The 16,954-nt window shown below is 42.7% G+C and overlaps 1 protein-coding gene across 7 annotated transcripts in view; it reads left to right on the top strand.

Annotated features, from left to right (window-relative positions):
* USP13 (ubiquitin specific peptidase 13) overlaps positions 1-16,954 on the top strand; it is a 162,411-nt gene that overhangs the window by 38,124 nt on the left and 107,333 nt on the right. The window lies entirely within an intron of this gene.

Consider the following 16,954-nt stretch of genomic DNA (forward strand, 5'->3'; position numbering starts at 1 on the left):
CCAGGCTATTTTTTTGTATTTTTACTAGGGATGGGGTTTCACCATGTTGGTCAGGCTGGTCTCGAACTGCCGACCTCAAATGATCCACCTGCCTTGGCCTCCCAAAGTGCTGGGATTACAGGCACGAGCCACCGCACCCAGCTGCCAATATGATATTTTCATGTTATCTTATTATGTGAAACATCATAGGTTTGACCCTTGAAAAGCCAGGGAAAACTGTCTTGGGTACTTGCCGAGTGTTTTATGTGTGGTGATTCTAGGGTGCTTGGTAAAAGATCCCACATTGGACCCCTTAGGGAGATGACAAGAGGACTGGGATCTGTGGTTGCAGATCAGGCCTCTGTCTGGTCTGTTCAGTATTGTGGTGATCAGTTAGGACTCCCCTTGTTCCCAGGCACAGGGAAGATGTGAACAGGAACACCTATTTTTAGGGCTAGAACAACAGGACAATGTAACAATGACAAGAATTTAATGAATCTGAATATGCCTCTGGACAGAGATGTTGCTTGAGGTGCAGGATAGTATGTGCCTCATGTGGTAAGATTTAAAAGGAAAGATGGTGTGCAGTGGCTCACGCCTGTAATCCCAGCACTTTGGGAGGCCGAGGTGGGTGGATCACCTGAGGTCGGGAGTTCAAGATCAGCCTGGCCAACAAGGTGAAACTCCGTCTCTACTAAAAATGCAAAACTTAGCCTGGCATGGTGGCAGATGCCTGTAATCCCAGCTACTCAGGAGGCTGAGGCAGGAGAATTGCTTAAACCCGGGAGGCGGAGGTTGCAGTGAGCCAAGACTGCGCCACTGCACTCCAGCCTGGGCAACAGAGTGAGACCTTGTCTCAAAAGAAGAAAAAAAAAGATTAAAAAGGAAACATTCTGCTTTGTGTTAGTTAACAAGTGTTAATACTGACTTATGGCTTCCTGTGTACTCTGCACTGCAGTTGGTATTATAGGGGTAGAGAAGGTGTAAGTGGGAGGGAAACAGAGGACAATGGCAGAATCTCTATCATAGTGGAGTGTGTATGCTAATTTCAAGTGTCTATTATAGAAAGTCTGGCATGAGGACGTAACCGCTTGAGCTAACTCCAATCCGTCAAGTGTCTATTATGAGTCAAACACTATGCCAGGCACTTTTATGTACATCATCTCATTTAGTTATGATAGTAATTGGCTTACATGTTATAGTTACGATTTTGTCCCTGTTTTACAGATGAGGAAATGGAGAGTCAGAGAGGGTAGGTAATTTGTTCAAGGATTTGTTCAAAGATGGCTTCATGACAGAGGTGGTCTTTAAACCCTGATGAGTCATGAAGTTAGACCCTGCAGCACTTATAGGATATTTAAGGCTTTTCTTTTTTTTGAGACAGAGTCTTGCTGTGTCGCCCAGGCTGGAGTGCAGTGGTGTGATCTCGGCTCACTGCCACCTCCGCCTCGCCAGTTCCAGTGATTCTTGTGCCTCAGTCTCCTGAGTAGCTGGGACCACAGGCATGCACCACCATGCCCAGCTAATTTTTGTATTTTTAGTAGAGACAGGGTTTCTCCATGTTGGCCAGGGCATTCTTGAACTCCTGACCTCAAGTGATCTGCCTGCCTTGGCTTCTCTAAGTGCTGGGATTACAGGCATGAGCCACTGCACCCAGCTGGATATTTAAGCTTTAAACAGTGTGGTGCTTAAAATTTGTGAGAGGAGATTTTAGACCTGGGAATAATCAACAAAATCTAGTAGAGTTACTGGCCTGGACAACTGGATGGAATCCGAAGAGGCAGCACTTTGGAGGGGTAGGGGCGGACAAAGCTATGGAGTTGGGACCAACTTGGCTCGTATGTGAGATAGTAAATTGTCTTATGGAAGAGAAGATTCCTGAGGAGACTGGAAAGCAAGGTTGAATCCTCTGTGGGATGTAAAAGAGGTTGGTCTTGATAAGATTAGACCTGAGGGACCAGCCAATTATGAGCAAGGGAACAGCATGAGGATGGTGGTCATTCTGGAAGTGGAATGAGGAATAGCTGGGAGTGGCTACAGGTAGCAGGGTTGAAAGTAATTCACATATTGTATCACTTGTGTAAAGCTGCTGAATTGCTCCTTTGGAGGTGCCATTTGGGGCAGGTTCTGCCATTGAGTGTCCGGCCTATTCTTTGGAAGAAGCCTCAGTTGGTGTGAATTCTCTCTCTAGGTCCCCAGTTTCATTGCTGGACACAGCTGATTAGGGCAAGTAGGCTGTGAGAGCCTCTAAGTCTTGCAGGTCCTTCACCGGTGTCTTGGAGCCCAGCATTTTGGGTCTTGCCACTGTTTTTGTCAGAGAGCTGTCAATCTGGAGTGACCGCTTCCCAGGGACTCCAGCTGTCCTTTTGCATTTGGGGAGTGGAGCTGGCAAAGCCTGCTAAAACCTCTCTCCTGCCCAGCAGGAAAGCTTGGCAGGGTGCCTGGTGCAGGCTGCTTACTTGAGTGGGGCTGCTGTCCTTTGCCTGTCCCTCCTGCTTTCCTTGAATGAAACAGTCTTGAAAAAAAGAGAAACTGCTCTTTTCCCCAAGCCCCCATGAGAGCATGTGCTTGCCGACAGCCGCCCACCTGGCTCCTGTCACCAAAACGACATCTGCTTCTCAGTAGCACCAGGCAGCCCGCAGGGGGCTAGACTGGCCTGGGCTCAAATCCACCTCCACTTACTACTTAGTAGCCATGTGACTTCAGCAAATGCTTTAATGTCACGAATTCCTGTGAGCCTTGGTTTCCCCCTCTGTAGTGCCTTACCTTGCAGGGTTGTTGTAATCACAGCTGCCCATTCAACCTATCTTATTGCTGTCCTCTCTGGAATTCTCCCCTCCCTAGCTCTCACTTTTAAGCTAGTGGATCTGTAGCAGAGGTACTTGCCCTTTTATCAGTGGTTTAGTGAGCGGTTCCCTTCGAGAAGAAGATGAAATGGCATTTATGGAGTCTTGGGGTTGCTGAAGAGAGACATCTTTTACTTGGTAATTCTGCATAAGGCTCTCCCCAACAGTGAAAGCTTTTGCTGGTCTCTTTGATGGGAACTCTGTTCTGGGCCATTATTCATACTCAAATTCAGATCAGAGGGATGGGCTTTTATGGGTTAGCCTGGAAATTCAATCTTCATGTTTATCAGGGGGATTTCATCCTGAAGAAAATCATCACTTTTAAAAAATAAAATAAAAATAAGAAATGACTATAAAAGGTGTACTGTTGACAAGGTGGTTTCACATTTTCTTTTTGTATGTGTAAGCTGGGAACTGCTGCAGGTGCTCAGTTCAGTGTGTTCATATGCCGATGGTTTCCGTGTTACCGATTTGTCCTGAGAGTGTTGTAGTAGCTGAACCTCCTGCCCTGCCCCTGGCCTTCCCTAGCTGCAGTGGGGGACAGCATCATTATTGCTCAAAATACCCAGAGGAATGATTCTTTTTTTTTTTTTTTTGAGACAGAGTTTTGCTCTTCTTGCCCAGTCTGGAGTGCAATGGAGCAATCTCGGCTCACCGTAACCTCCATCTCCTGGGTTCAAGTGATTCTTCTGTCTCAGCCTCCCGAGTAGCTGGGATTACAGGCATGCGTCACCACACCCGGCTAATTTTTATATTATTAGTAGAGATGGGGTTTCTTCATGTTGGTCAGACTGGTCTCGAATTCCTGACCTCAGGTGATCTGCCCGCTTTGGCCTGCCAAAGTGCTGGGATTACAGGCATGAGCCACGGTGCCCAGCCGATTCGGTTTTATACTTATCAAAAAAGTTAATAAATGATGCCTCAGTAGAACAGTAAATTTACAGTGTAGTCAAAACTTAGTTGTTCAGACTCTGCCTTTAGCTGTGCAGGACCAGGCTGTACAGCTCTAATGCATAGGAGTCCTCTGCAGAAAGGGAGACACTCAAAAGTCAGAGCAAGCTGGGGGAATCATTACTGCATTAACATTTCAACATTTATTTATTTATATGTTTTTTTAGAGATGGGGTCTCGCTATGCTGCCCAGGCTGGCATCGACCTCTTGGGCTCAAGTGGTCCTCCCACCTCAGCCTTTTGAGTAGCTGGGACTACAGGTGTGCACCACTATGCCTGCTGATGGATTAATATTTCTGTTTTTTTTTCTTAACATTTCATGGCCACAGATGTTTTATCATTGTTTAGCAGCAAGGCCTATACTCTCTTGGGATTACATGCATTTGTTCTTTCCTACCTAGTTCTTGTGAACACATTTACTTTACTGGATCTGCTGTTGAAACCAAGATTTTGGATTTTGCTACTATTGTATTCTGTTAATTCTATTTTACCGGTGACCTGTTTGGTTATTCCCTGCTATCCAGCCTGTTTTCTTTCTTTCTCTGTTTGTTTTTTGAGACAAGGTCTCACTCTGTTGTCCAGGCTAGAGTGCAGTGGTGTGATCTTGGCTCACTGCAACCTTGACTTCCTGGGCTTAAGCAGTTCTCCTGCCTTGGCCTCCCAAAGTGCTGAGATTACAGGCATAAACCACTGCGCCCAGCCCTATCTTCTGATAGTGCTTTTTCTCCATTATATTTCCCCCTTCTGTGTGTTGCATGCTTGCTGCCCTTGATCTTGAATCTTGTTTTACTTTCTTATTGTTCACTTGCTTCTTATCTATGGGTGATTTATTTGCTCATTTGCTTCTTATTTATGGGTGCTTAACTTTTGCATTTTAAAATTCTTGTCTGGTTTGCTCTAGAAGTGAGAATATACTGGAGATCTGTGCTCTGGTTATTGGAACACTCATGTCTTTCATTCAGACATGGAAGTACCTGAGAGGTTGAATTAATAAGTAGGTGGTTGTTTGGTGAAAGCAGAAGTTGGGCAGAGACAGGAGGGTGCTCTTATGGACTCAGTAATGAATCAGAACCATTAGGAATTGTCCTTACTTCCACCCTTTTGCACATGCCTCTACATCTAATCCATCTCCTAGGCTAGTGCACTCTATCCTAAAATTATATCCTGGCTGGGCGCAGTGGCTCACGCCTCTAATCCCAGCACTTTGGGAGGCCAAGGCGGGCAGATCACCTGAGGTCAGGAGTTTGAGACCAGCCTAGCCAACATGGTGAAACTCCATCTCTACTAAAAATACAAAAATTAGTCGGTGTGGTGGCACACACCTGTGGTCCCAGCTACTTCGGAAGCTGAGGCACGAGAATCTCTTGAACTCGAGAGGCAGAGGTGCGGTGAGCTGAGCTTGCACCACTGGACTCTAGCCTGGGCAAAAGAGCAAGACGCCGTCTCAAAAAAAAAAAATTAAATAAATAAAATAAAATAATATCCTGACACTGCCCGTTTTCCTGTCTCTGCTGTCAGCCACCTTCCCTCTTCCTCCTGCCATCTTCCCCAGGCTAAGCCACCATCTGGCCTTGTTTAGACAAAGGCTGTCTAAAAGAACTTTCTGAAATGATGGAATTGTTCTGTGTCTGAGCCGTCCAGTAGGGTAGCCACTAGCCATCTTTGGCTGTTGAGCACTTGAAATGTGGCCAGTGTGGTAGAGGAACTGAATTTTTAATTTAACTTAATTTAAATTTAAATATTCACATGTGGCTAGTGGCTACCATAATAGACAATGTGGGTCTAGACTATACAGTAGCCTCTCAACTGTATATTTTCTTGACCCCCCCCCCCCATAATTCTTCTGTAGTAGCCAGAGTGATCTTTGAAAAATGTAGATGAGATCATGGCACTTCTCACTTTAGAAGCCCCCAGTGGCTTTGCTTCTGTCCAGTGTGTACCCAGCTGTCCCCTGGCATGCGAGGCTTCCTTGAGCTGACCTTTGCAGCCATCTCCTCTACTGTCGCCACCTTTTTCTCATGCTCCTCCAGCACCCTGCTGGCTTTCTGTCCTTCAAAGCAGTAGCCAAGCTTTTTCTGGAGTTGGGACCTTTGCACATGCTTTTGCATCTGGAGAGGGTACTCTTCCTTCTTTGCTTGCCTGACTGCTCAGCCTCCCAGAGACAACCCTGTCCCCCATCTGTATAAAGACCCCAATCCTCAGGCTCCTCTTATCACTGCTGGAAATTATCTTCGATGTCTCTTTCTTGCTTGTTGCCTGTCTCTCTTTACTAGGACGTAAATGTCATTAGGGCACCACCCTTGGTGGGTCTCTGATGTCTTGCATTGAGGGACTGAACACATTCCTTCTGCCCCTCACCCTCATGGCCTTCTTTTGCCTCTAGAGAAGACATCATGGCCTCACTCTTATGGCTTCTTTTCCATTCTCCACATTGACCATCCCCTTTTGTAAACGTGAGTGGGAGCCAACTAGAGTACAGTGTTCCCGATTAGTTTCATTTTTCCCAGTTGTAATCATAGTCTCATTTGCCTCCCTGAGGTTACACTCCTTATCACCTCTATTTTACTTGAATTTCCTTAGCTACAAATCTCAAGATATTCTCTTATTAATCTCAAATTATTGGTTGGGCGCAGTGGCTCATGCCTGTAATCCAGCAATTTTTTTATTTTTTTATTTTTTTTGAGACAGATTCTCGCTCTGTCACCTAGGCTGGAGTGCAGTGGCGCAATCTCGGCTCACTGAAACCTCTGCCTCCTGGGTTCCAGCGATTCTTCTGCCTCAGCCTCCCGAGTAGCGGGGATTACAGGTGTGTGCCACCATGCCCGGCTAATTTTTGTATTTTTAGTAGAGACGAGGTTTCACCATGCTGGCCAGGCTGGTCTCGAACTCCTGACCTCAGGTGATCTGCCTGTCTCGGCCTCACAAAGTGCTGGGATTACAGGTGTGAGCCACTGTGCCCGGCCAATCCCAGCACTTTCGGAGGCCAAGGTGGGTGGATCACTTGAGATCAGGAGTTCAAGACCAGCCTGGACAACATGGCGAAACCCTGTCTGTACTAAAAATACAAAAATTAGCCAGGTATGGTAGTGGGCACCAGTAATCCCAGCTACCTGCGAGGCTGAGGCAGGAGAAACCCTTGAACCTGGGAGGCAGAAGTTGAAGTGAGCCCAGATCGCTCCACTGCATTTCAGCCTGGGCGACAGAGTGAGACTCTCTCAAAGATAAAAAATAAAAATCTCAAGTTATTGCCACCACGCTTTACTTTGAGTAGTGGGAATATACAGCTCCCATTAAGCTGTGTGGTTGGGAAGCCAGGTTTGAGAAGAGGGAGCATATCTAAATACATTCAGTTAAAACACTTTTATTTATATTTTAATTAAAAAATGAATCTATGTTTCTGAAGAGAAATTAAAAAATGCCAGAAGAAAATGGGAAGAAAAAAAATTCCCACATTGTCTCCTCATGCTGAGATAACAACATACGCCAGGAAGAGTGTGCATGTCGTGTGTATTATAACATCATACACAGTATTTTGTTACCTGCTTTCTTTGCCCATGTACATACTTTTCTGTCAGTAAATACTCATCCACAAGTCAATTTTAAATAGCTCAAGAGTGTTACATTTCATGGAGGTACCATAAATTATTAAGCTAATCTGTTCTTGGGCATTTGGGTTACTTCTTTTTATAATTACAAGCAGCTCATTTGGTTAATTTTTTTTCCTGTCCGCTCTTTTTTGAGTCGATGTTCTAGAAAATATCGTGTTCTGGTCTTCTTGGCCTTCCTTTTCCAAGGGTGTGTGAGTCAGAGTCTTCCTGCGGTGTTAGTATGTGATTTGTCCTGGCGTGGATTTGTTGTGACTCCATCTACCTACATCATGTTTCTCTTTGCAGCAATGACCGCTTGTTTTCCACAGGAGACACTGTTCTGTAGTTATAAAAACAAGTGTTACGCAGCGACTGTGTTTCCTGAGCGCGTTGCTCACATAAGCTCATGCTCCCTTCCTGTCTTCCAGTGGGAAGGCTGGTTGCCAAGAAAACATCATCGTAAACAAAGTTCTCTGAACACCTACCGATTGACAGTGTGGTGTATTTTTATTTAAAATGACTATTCACTTGCTACCCTGAAACATGTTTCAATCTTGACCTTTATATTTGCCACCGTTTTAACATTCTTTTAAATGGCAGGCAATATAAAATCAGTGACTTTGTCTTTGATGTTACTTCTGAATAGTACATAGAGGGATACAATATGAAGTAGTAAATGAATGGCTAAGTATATACTGTATGTATATTGAAATGCATTGAAGACAGGATTTTAACAATACATGGGGCTTCTAATGCTGCTTCTTTCTTTTTCTTTTTTCTTTCTTTCTTTTTTCTTTTTTTTGAGACGGTATCTTGCTCTGTTGCCAGGCTGGAGTGCAAAGGCACGATCTCGGCTCACTGCAATCTCTGCCTCCCGGGTTCAAGCAATTCCCCTGCATCAGCCTACTGAGCAGCTGGGACTACAGGTGTGTACCACCATGCCCGGCTAATTTTTTGTATTTTAGTCGAGACGGGGTTTCACCATGTTGGCCAGGGTGGACTTGATCTCCTGACCTACCTCCCAAAGTGCTGGGATTACAGATATGAGCCTCCGCGCCCAGCCAATGCTGCTCTTTTCTTACCGTTTGATTGTAGGGTGGGAGAAGTTGTCAAGGGAAATCATTATAGAGCCCTGTGAAGTATTTCTTGACTTTCTTGTGATTTTGGATGTCAAAGTCTTGCATCTTGGTCAAGTTTCTGGTTAGTGCATCATAAAAATGATCATTAGAATCCTATTTAGCTTAAGATTGTGCACAGAACTGCACATTGGTCATGCTGGGCTGGGTGTCCTCTGAGCACAGGAGGCAGGTAGGATCCAAGGTGGTACTGGGGTGCAGAGAAGGCCGCCACTTTCCTGAAGAACCATGTGAGACTGGCTTGGTTACAGCAGGTGGGAGAGCTGGGGAAGTGGGGTTCAAGTGTCCAGGCTGCTAAAAGTGACTTCAGTCAAACAAACCTGAAAAGCTAGAATTTCTGCTGGTGCCTCAGGCTGTTTTTCTATGCGTGGCCATGAGTTTTATTTGGAGAATTCCCATTGTTTAGTCATGCCAGAGGCTTTAAGTGGAAGCTGTATTATGAAGCATTTTAAATTCAGATCAGAAGGGCACTGAGGAATAGTTTGAGAGAGAGAGAGACCCAATAACAAATAGTGGAGACAAAAACTGCCATTCATCCTACAAAAGTTTGTTCAATCCTGCCCTGTAGCAGGTACTGTTTTTGGGATTCAGTGGTGCATATGACTCAGTTTTCCTGCCCCCTGCCCTGTACCAGGTACCATTATTAGGATTCAGCAATAAATGATACAATTTTCCTGCCTTCAAGGAGCAAATGTGTATGTCAGCTTCTAAAGGTACTGGCGGCAAACTGAAGGAAGCCTGGGTTCCTCACAGTGATAGATTTCAATGAGCATGACACTGATTGTGAAACGAAAGCAGATTTAGGGTCAAGGACTGTCAGAACAAGGGCTGAGCAGGGAGATGTGGGAGTAGTTCCTGGGCAGAGACTGGCAGAGTGTGGCGTCTGCGAAGCGCCTGCAGTGAGGAGGCATTAATGAGGCTGCTGTGAAGTCTGCAGGCCTGACCTCGTGTCCTGAAAGTCTTTTAGATAATGCTTTCCTGGCGGGTGAGACACTCTTAGACTTGGGCTGAGTTCACCTTGCCCTAGACAAGTGTTACCTAAAGTGTGTCAGCTGACTGGGCTGAGGGATGAGTACACTAGGAGTAGTGTTTCGAGATTTCTTTCTTTCTTTTTTTTCTTGAGACGGAGTTTCACTCTTGTTGCCCAGGCTGGAGTGCAATGGTGCGATCTTGGCTCACTGCAACCTCAGCCTCCTGGGTTCAAGCGATTCTACTGCCTCAGCCTTCCTGAGTAGCTGGGATTGCAGGCATGTGCCACTGCGCCCGGCTAATTTTGTATTTTTAGTAGAGGTGGGGTTTCTCCATGTTGGCCAGGCTGGTCTTGAACTCCTGACCTCAGGTGATTCGCCCGCCTCAGCCTCCCAAAGTGTTGGGATTGCAGGCGTGAGCCACTGCGCCTGGCCTGTTTTGAGATTTATATAGCAACTTGACATTGCAGCCACAGCCAAGTGTGTGACCAGTGGATCTGTTTGCCCAGGGCATAGACCGGTTTGGGTTTTGTGGAACTTGAGGTGTGTGGTGAGTAAGACCATATCTGGCTGGAGCTTTGAACTAGTCATGTGCAGTGGGACCATGTATCTTTCCTTAACAAATGAAAACAACATGAAACAAAAACAAAAACAACCTCATCCATCATGACAATAGTTGGAGAAGCACCACTCTAGACCAAGCAAGACTCATTACACACAATTCATAAATTTGTCTTTTTAAATAATGTTGCAGTATTTTCTTATGCTTATATGCCACAATTTCTTAACTCCTCTATTTGGGGCCGTTGCTACATTATTTTATTACAGATAGTGCATGTGTGAATATTTTTGTACCAATTAGTTTTTTTTTTTTTCCTTCTTCTTTTGGGCCTGTACCCAAAGGGGAAATACTGTGTCAAACGGTTACCATTTTTTTGCTCTCTAGAAAGGCTGAACCGATTTCTATTGTAGGAGAGGATATACGGGTTTTCTCTGTGGCTTCAGGCTGTCCAATTTTAATAGTTTTTGCTGGTTTATGAGGCATGTACCTGTGCCTTGAGATTGTTTTAATATGCTTACTTAAGGAGATTGCGAGGATGTGATGGTTTGATTTTAATATTTTCTCACATTGGAAACTAAATGGTCTTTAAAAATTTATTTCTCAGCACTTTGGGAGGCCAAGGCGGGCGGATCACGAGGTCAGGAGATTGAGACCATCCTGGCTAACACGGTGAAACCCCGTCTCTACTAAAAATACAAAAAATTAGACAGGCATGGTGGTGGGCGCCTGTAGTCCCAGCTACTCAGGAGGCTGAGGCAGGAGAATGGCGTGAACCTGGGAGGCGGAGCTTGCAGTGAGCAGAGATCATGCCACTGTACTCCACCCTAGGCAACAGAGCAAGACTCCATCTCAAAAAAAAAAAAAAATTATTAAGTTGAACTTGAATGTTGACATCTTGTGATTCATCAGTTTTTATATAGTTTGGATACATGCTTTTATTCATGTGCTTTATCTCTTTCCCCATTCTCTTGCTTTTTATTTGTTTCATTACATTTTGTGGTGCAAAGCATGTTCACTAGTGTTTACATTTTTAGACTAAACTACATCATCTCTGATGATATCTCTAATTTTGTTGGCCAGAAATTATTTTCCCCTTTAAAAATGGGCTGAATATATGATTCTGCTCTTTTTAGTTTTGTAATTGCTTATTTCTTGGATTTATTTGGACCTTATTACCATGTTTCATATTAGTTGTAGATCTAGATTAATTTTCTTCTATACTGATGTTAATTTTCCTAGTAACTTTTATTGGTGATTCTTTTCCGCATTTTTGTATTTCCTGTGATTTGACATATATTAAACAGTTATCTTAGAATGAATATATTTCTGGGGCCTCCATTCTTATGCTACCATTAATTTTTTTAAAAAATTTACCCAATGCTATATGAGTTTTTTCTGTAACCTATTTTATTGTTATTATTATTATTATTATTATTATTTTGAGACAGAGTCTCACTCTGTTGCCCAGGCTGGAGTACAGTGGCATGATCTCAGCTCACTGCAACCCCTGCCTTCCGGGTTCAAGCAATTCTCCTGCCTCAGCCTCCTGAGTAGCTGGGACTAGAGGTGTGTGCTGCCACACCTGGCTAATTTTTGTGTTTTTAGTAGCAGTGAGGTTTCACCATGTTATCCAGGCTGGTCTGGAACTCCTGGCCTCAAGTGATCTGCCCATCTTGGCCTCCCAAAGTGCTGGGATTACAGGCTTGAGCCACTGTGCCCGGCCTGTAATCTATTTTAATTTAATAGAGCACTCTACCACCATTACTTTAAAAAAAGTTTTATTTTGTATTCTGCCTGATATGGTTTGGCTGTGTCCCCACCCAAATCTTGTCTTGAATTGTAGTTCCCATAATCCCCACATGTCGTAGGAGGGACCTGGTGGGAGATAATTGAATCATGGGGTTGGTAACCCCCATCCTGTTCTCGTGATAGTGAGTGAGTTGTCATGAGATCTGATGGTTTTATAAGGAGCTTTTCCCCCTTTGCTCAGCACTTCTCCTTCCAGCCGCCCTGTGAACAAAGTGCCTTTCTTTCCTTTCGCCTTCCGCCATGATTTTGTTTCCTGAGACTTTCCCAGCCATGCAGAACTGTGAGTCAGTTAAACCTCTTTCCTTTATAAATTACCCAGTCTCCGGTGTTTCATTATAGCAGTGTGAGAATGGGCTGATATGCTGTCCTTTGATTCTTCCAGTTGCATTTCACTGTCATCTTGCACCTGCCTGATTTCTTGGCTGCCCTTTTGTCCACATGGAGGCACGCACTTTACACATGCTTTCCTGGGTGGTGATCTTAGTGAGAAGATGGCTGGTTAATGAGAGGATGAGGTTGAGGGTTTGAAACTCTATGATTCAAGAAGCTTAGCTTGATTGTGGGCTGTATACCATTCTCTGTGCTTCGGTCACAAGGAAATTGGGAGACAGTTATCCACATAGACTTTTTATGAGGATTGAAAGAAGCTGTTGGGAGCAGAGGCCATCGGGTGCTGACTCTGTATGTGAAAGACAGTGTATGATAGGACCAATATTTAGATATTAATAGGGCAAGAGAGAAGAAAGCATGGATCATTAAACTGGGGTGTTTGTTTGTTCTATATGTGACAGGTTTGAAAGGGTTTTCTGTCTTAATGTTCCCTGAATTTTTAGAACTACTGGTAAGTGCATTGGGCAGTGCCTCCCTGTCAGCATTGGCCACATAGAGGGGCACACACTACCTCTGTGGCCAGCCTTGGTGTCCAGTGGAAGATGCCTGTTGATTTTTTTTTCCTCGCTCTATTGCCCAGGCTGGCGTGCAGTGGCGTGATCTCGGCTTACTGCAATCTCTGCCTCCTGGGTTCAAGCAATTCTCCTGCCTCAGCCTCCCGAGTAGCTGGATTACAGGCACCTGCTACTACGCCTAGCTAAGTTTTTTATTTTTAGTAGAGACTGGATTTTACCATGTTGGTCAGGCTGGTCTCTAACTCCTGACCTCAAATGATCCACCCGCCTCGGCCTCCCAAAGTGCTGGAATTACAGGCGTGAGCCACTGTGCCCAGCCACCTGTTGATGTTATAATGAAATTCTTCCTTATGTGGCCATTCCTCTCTGAGTGTCAAATAATTTTTCTCTTTGATTATGGACTTTGTGACATTATCAAGCGGCTTCAGAAATTGAGAATTCATGTCTGGTATGTTAAATTTCTGGCCGGGTACAGTGGCTCACGCTGTAATCCCAGCACTTTGGGAGGCCGAGGTGGGTGGATAACAAGGTCAGGAGTTGCAGAACAGCCTGGCTAACATGGAGAAACCCCGTCTCTACTGAAAATACAACATTAGCCAGGTGTGGTGGCGCATGCCTGGAATCCCAGATACTTGGGAGGCTGAGGCAGAAGAATCGCTTGAACCCGGGAGGTGGAGGTTGCTTTGCGCCATTGCATTCCAGCCTGGGCAACAAGAACAAAACTCAATGATAAAATAAAATAAAATAAAATAAAATAAAATAAAATAAAATAAGATAAGATAAGATAAGATAAGATAAAATAAAATAAAATAAAATAAAATAAAGTAAAGTAAAGTAATGGTAAAGTAAAATAATTCCATCAGATTCCCTAATAAGTAAAAAACTCTTGACAATGAAATTAGCAAAGACTATGATTACTTAAGAAACTATAAGCTCTTGGATTATAGAGTATTTCTACATTTTTCTTTAGAAAAATACTGTCCTTGAACATTTTTGTTCTTCTGATTGCTAATTTCTTGGTTCTTCTACTAGTTGCCTAGTGTTTTTTTCTGACAGATTAATATTTGTTACTCCCAGCCTATGTGGCTGTCAGACTCACTTATTCTTCCTCCTGCTTGTTTTCCCCAATTATAAAATGATTCAGATAATGAGATAATAATAATTAGCTCATAATGTATAATAAACAACATTTATGTATTGCCATATAGCACAGAAAGCACTTTGATATATTTCACCCCCTTTAAATTTCATGCAACTCTTTGTGGTGGGAATTATTGCTACGGCCATGTTTGTAGAGGAGAACACGAGCTCAGAGCCCTATATGGCAGCCTGCCTTAGGCCAGAGAGCTAGCTGGTGACAGTGCATGACCTCTATTACAAATCCCATATTTTCCCCAGTAAATCTTCTGGTTCGAATTCATTGACTGAATTACATTTTATTGGAAGAGAATGGAACTTTTTTAAAAAATCACAATGGATTTAATGAATAATTGACTATTATAGTGATGCAGTATGTTTTTCTTAAGAGGTCTATCTATCCAAAGAACATGTTTATTTAGAAAACTCTTGAAAATACTTACCTAATCTGTTGATTAAATGCATGTAATGTGTTGTCTCCAGTTGAAGGACTTTTCTAATTTTATTTAAATGATTGCATGTAAAGGTAGAAAAGTTATCCACAAGCACAAGCTATATTATAAGCTTTTTTGGATGCTATTTTTTTTTTTTTTTGAGACAGGGTCTCTTTCTGTCACCCAGGCTAGATGGCACAATCATGGTCATGCAACCTTGACCTCCCTGGGCTAAAGTGACCCTCCCACCTCAGCCTCCTAAGTAGCTGGGACAAGAGGCTGGCTAATTTTTGTATTATTATTATTTTTTTGTAGAGACAGGGTTTCTCCATGTTGCCCAGACTGGTCTTGAACTCCTGGGCTCAAACACTCTGCCTGCCTCGGCCTTCCAAAATGCCGGGGTTGGATGCTGTTTTGAAGTCAAGCTTTAAAATTTCATTTGCAAGTGTTTGTTGCTAATATCTAAAATTGCAGTTGACTCTGGTCTATTAACGTGTATCCTGTGATCTTGCTAAATTCACTTATTGCTCTTACTAGTTGTTATTTTCACTAGTTTGTGTAGATTCCTTAGAATTTTCCATATGGACTGTATTGCCATTAGGAAATAGAGACCATTTTACTTCTTTCTTTGTGATCTTTATACCTTTTATTTATTTATTTATTTAGTTTGCTTATTGCAATGTATATGCTACAGCAGAAGGCACATACTTGAGTTAATGCTGTTAAGTGTTCACATTGTGAGACAACTGTTTATAACCTCACTTAGAAATTCTAGATACAATGTTAGAGAATTTGATTATTAGAAAATTGTTTAAGTTAACAATCTTTATCGGAGTTTTAAACAATTATTGGAATTTTAAATAATTTTTTGGAATTTTAAAAATTTTATTGGAATTTAAACAAATTTTAAACAAATAAATTTTAAACAAACAAATTTTAAATAATTTTTATTGGAATTTAAACAAATTTTAAACAAAATTATTGGAATTTTAAACAATTTTTAAATACATTTGTAATAAACATCAATGTTTGTTTTGATATTGTACTTTGTGCTCTACTGAAATGCACAGTAAGGAATTTTGTAAGGTATTTATTGGCAATTTTGACAGGCGTTCAAAAGTTAGTTTTACATTATTTTATTATTATTATTTTTATTATTTGGACAGGTGAGGCTAACCATAGCTTAAGAAAATCCACTTCCTTTGAGGAAAGGATGGCTAATTTTGTAGCCTAAATTTACAGAAAAACATGTTAAGCAGAGTGAGAGAAAACAAGAGATGAAATTAAGATAGAAAATCAAGTATCTAAAATTCAAACATATCCTTGACTGTTCATTGTAGCAGTATGTCTTTAACTAAATAATATTATGTGCTTTGAAATGTGGCATAGAGGGATAAAAGGAGAAATAGATTCAACTCTAACGCTTCCATGCTGTGTGAACTTGGGTAAGTGACCTATCCTTAGTTTTTTTTTTTTTTTTTTTGATACTGTAAAGTAGAAATAACAATAAGCAACTTGCAGTGGTTAGCATTAGAAATAATGTACATATCCATAAGATGGGCATGGTGGCTCACACCTGTAATCCCAACAGTTTAGGAGGCTGAAGTGGGCGGATTGCTTGAGCCCAAGAGTTTGAGACCAGCCTAGGCAACATGGCAAAACCCTATCTCTACAAGAAATGCAAAAATTAGCTGGGTATGGTGGCACGTGCCTATAGTCCCAGCTACATGGGAAGCTGAGGTGGGAGGGTCTTGAGCCCAGGAGGTTGAGGCTGCAGTGAGCCAGGATCCTGCCATTCACTCCAGCCTGGGGAACAGAGTGAGACGCTGTTGAAAACAACAACAACAACAACAACAACAACAACAACAAAAAGAAAGAAAGAGAGAGAGAGAAAGAGAAAGAGAACAATATACATGAAGCATATCAGACATGCAATAACATGCATTATAAGATTTCATCCTTTATTATGTACTTATTGTTAGCACAGATTGAGTATCCCTTATCTGAAATGCTTGGTACTAGATGTGTTTCAGATTTTTAATTTTTTTGGATCTTGGAATATTTGCATTATATATACTAGTTCAGCATCCCTAATCTGAAAATCGGAAATCCAAAATGCTCCAAAATCTGAAACTTTTTGAACAGCAACATGATAATTTAACAAAAATGCTCATTGAAACATTTCAGACTTTCGGATTAGAGGTATTCAACCTGTATTTATTTATTACTTTTTTTTTTTTTTTCTGAGGCAGAGTCTTGCTTTGTCACCCAGGCTGGAGCGCAGTGGCGCTATCTCGGCTCACTGCAACCTCTACCTCCCAGGTTCAAGCGATTCTCCTGCCTCAGCCTCCCGAGTAGCTGGGATTACAGGCATGCGCCACCACGCCCAGAAAATTTTTGTATTGTTAGTAGAGACAGGGTTTCACCATGTTGGCCAGGGGTTTCACCATGTTGGCCAGGCTGTTCTTGAACTCTTGACCTCGTGATCTGCCTGCCTCGGCCTCCCAAAGTGCTGGGATTACAGGCGTGAGTCACCGTGCCCGGCACTACATTGTTATAGTTTATTCATGAATACTATCAAATATCATGTGTTACCAAAGGAAGGGAATAATATCTTTGAAGAACCCCTTCCTGCTAAAA

This window comes from Symphalangus syndactylus, chromosome 17 (assembly GCF_028878055.3).
Source record: "Symphalangus syndactylus isolate Jambi chromosome 17, NHGRI_mSymSyn1-v2.1_pri, whole genome shotgun sequence".
NCBI lineage: Eukaryota > Metazoa > Chordata > Mammalia > Primates > Hylobatidae > Symphalangus > Symphalangus syndactylus.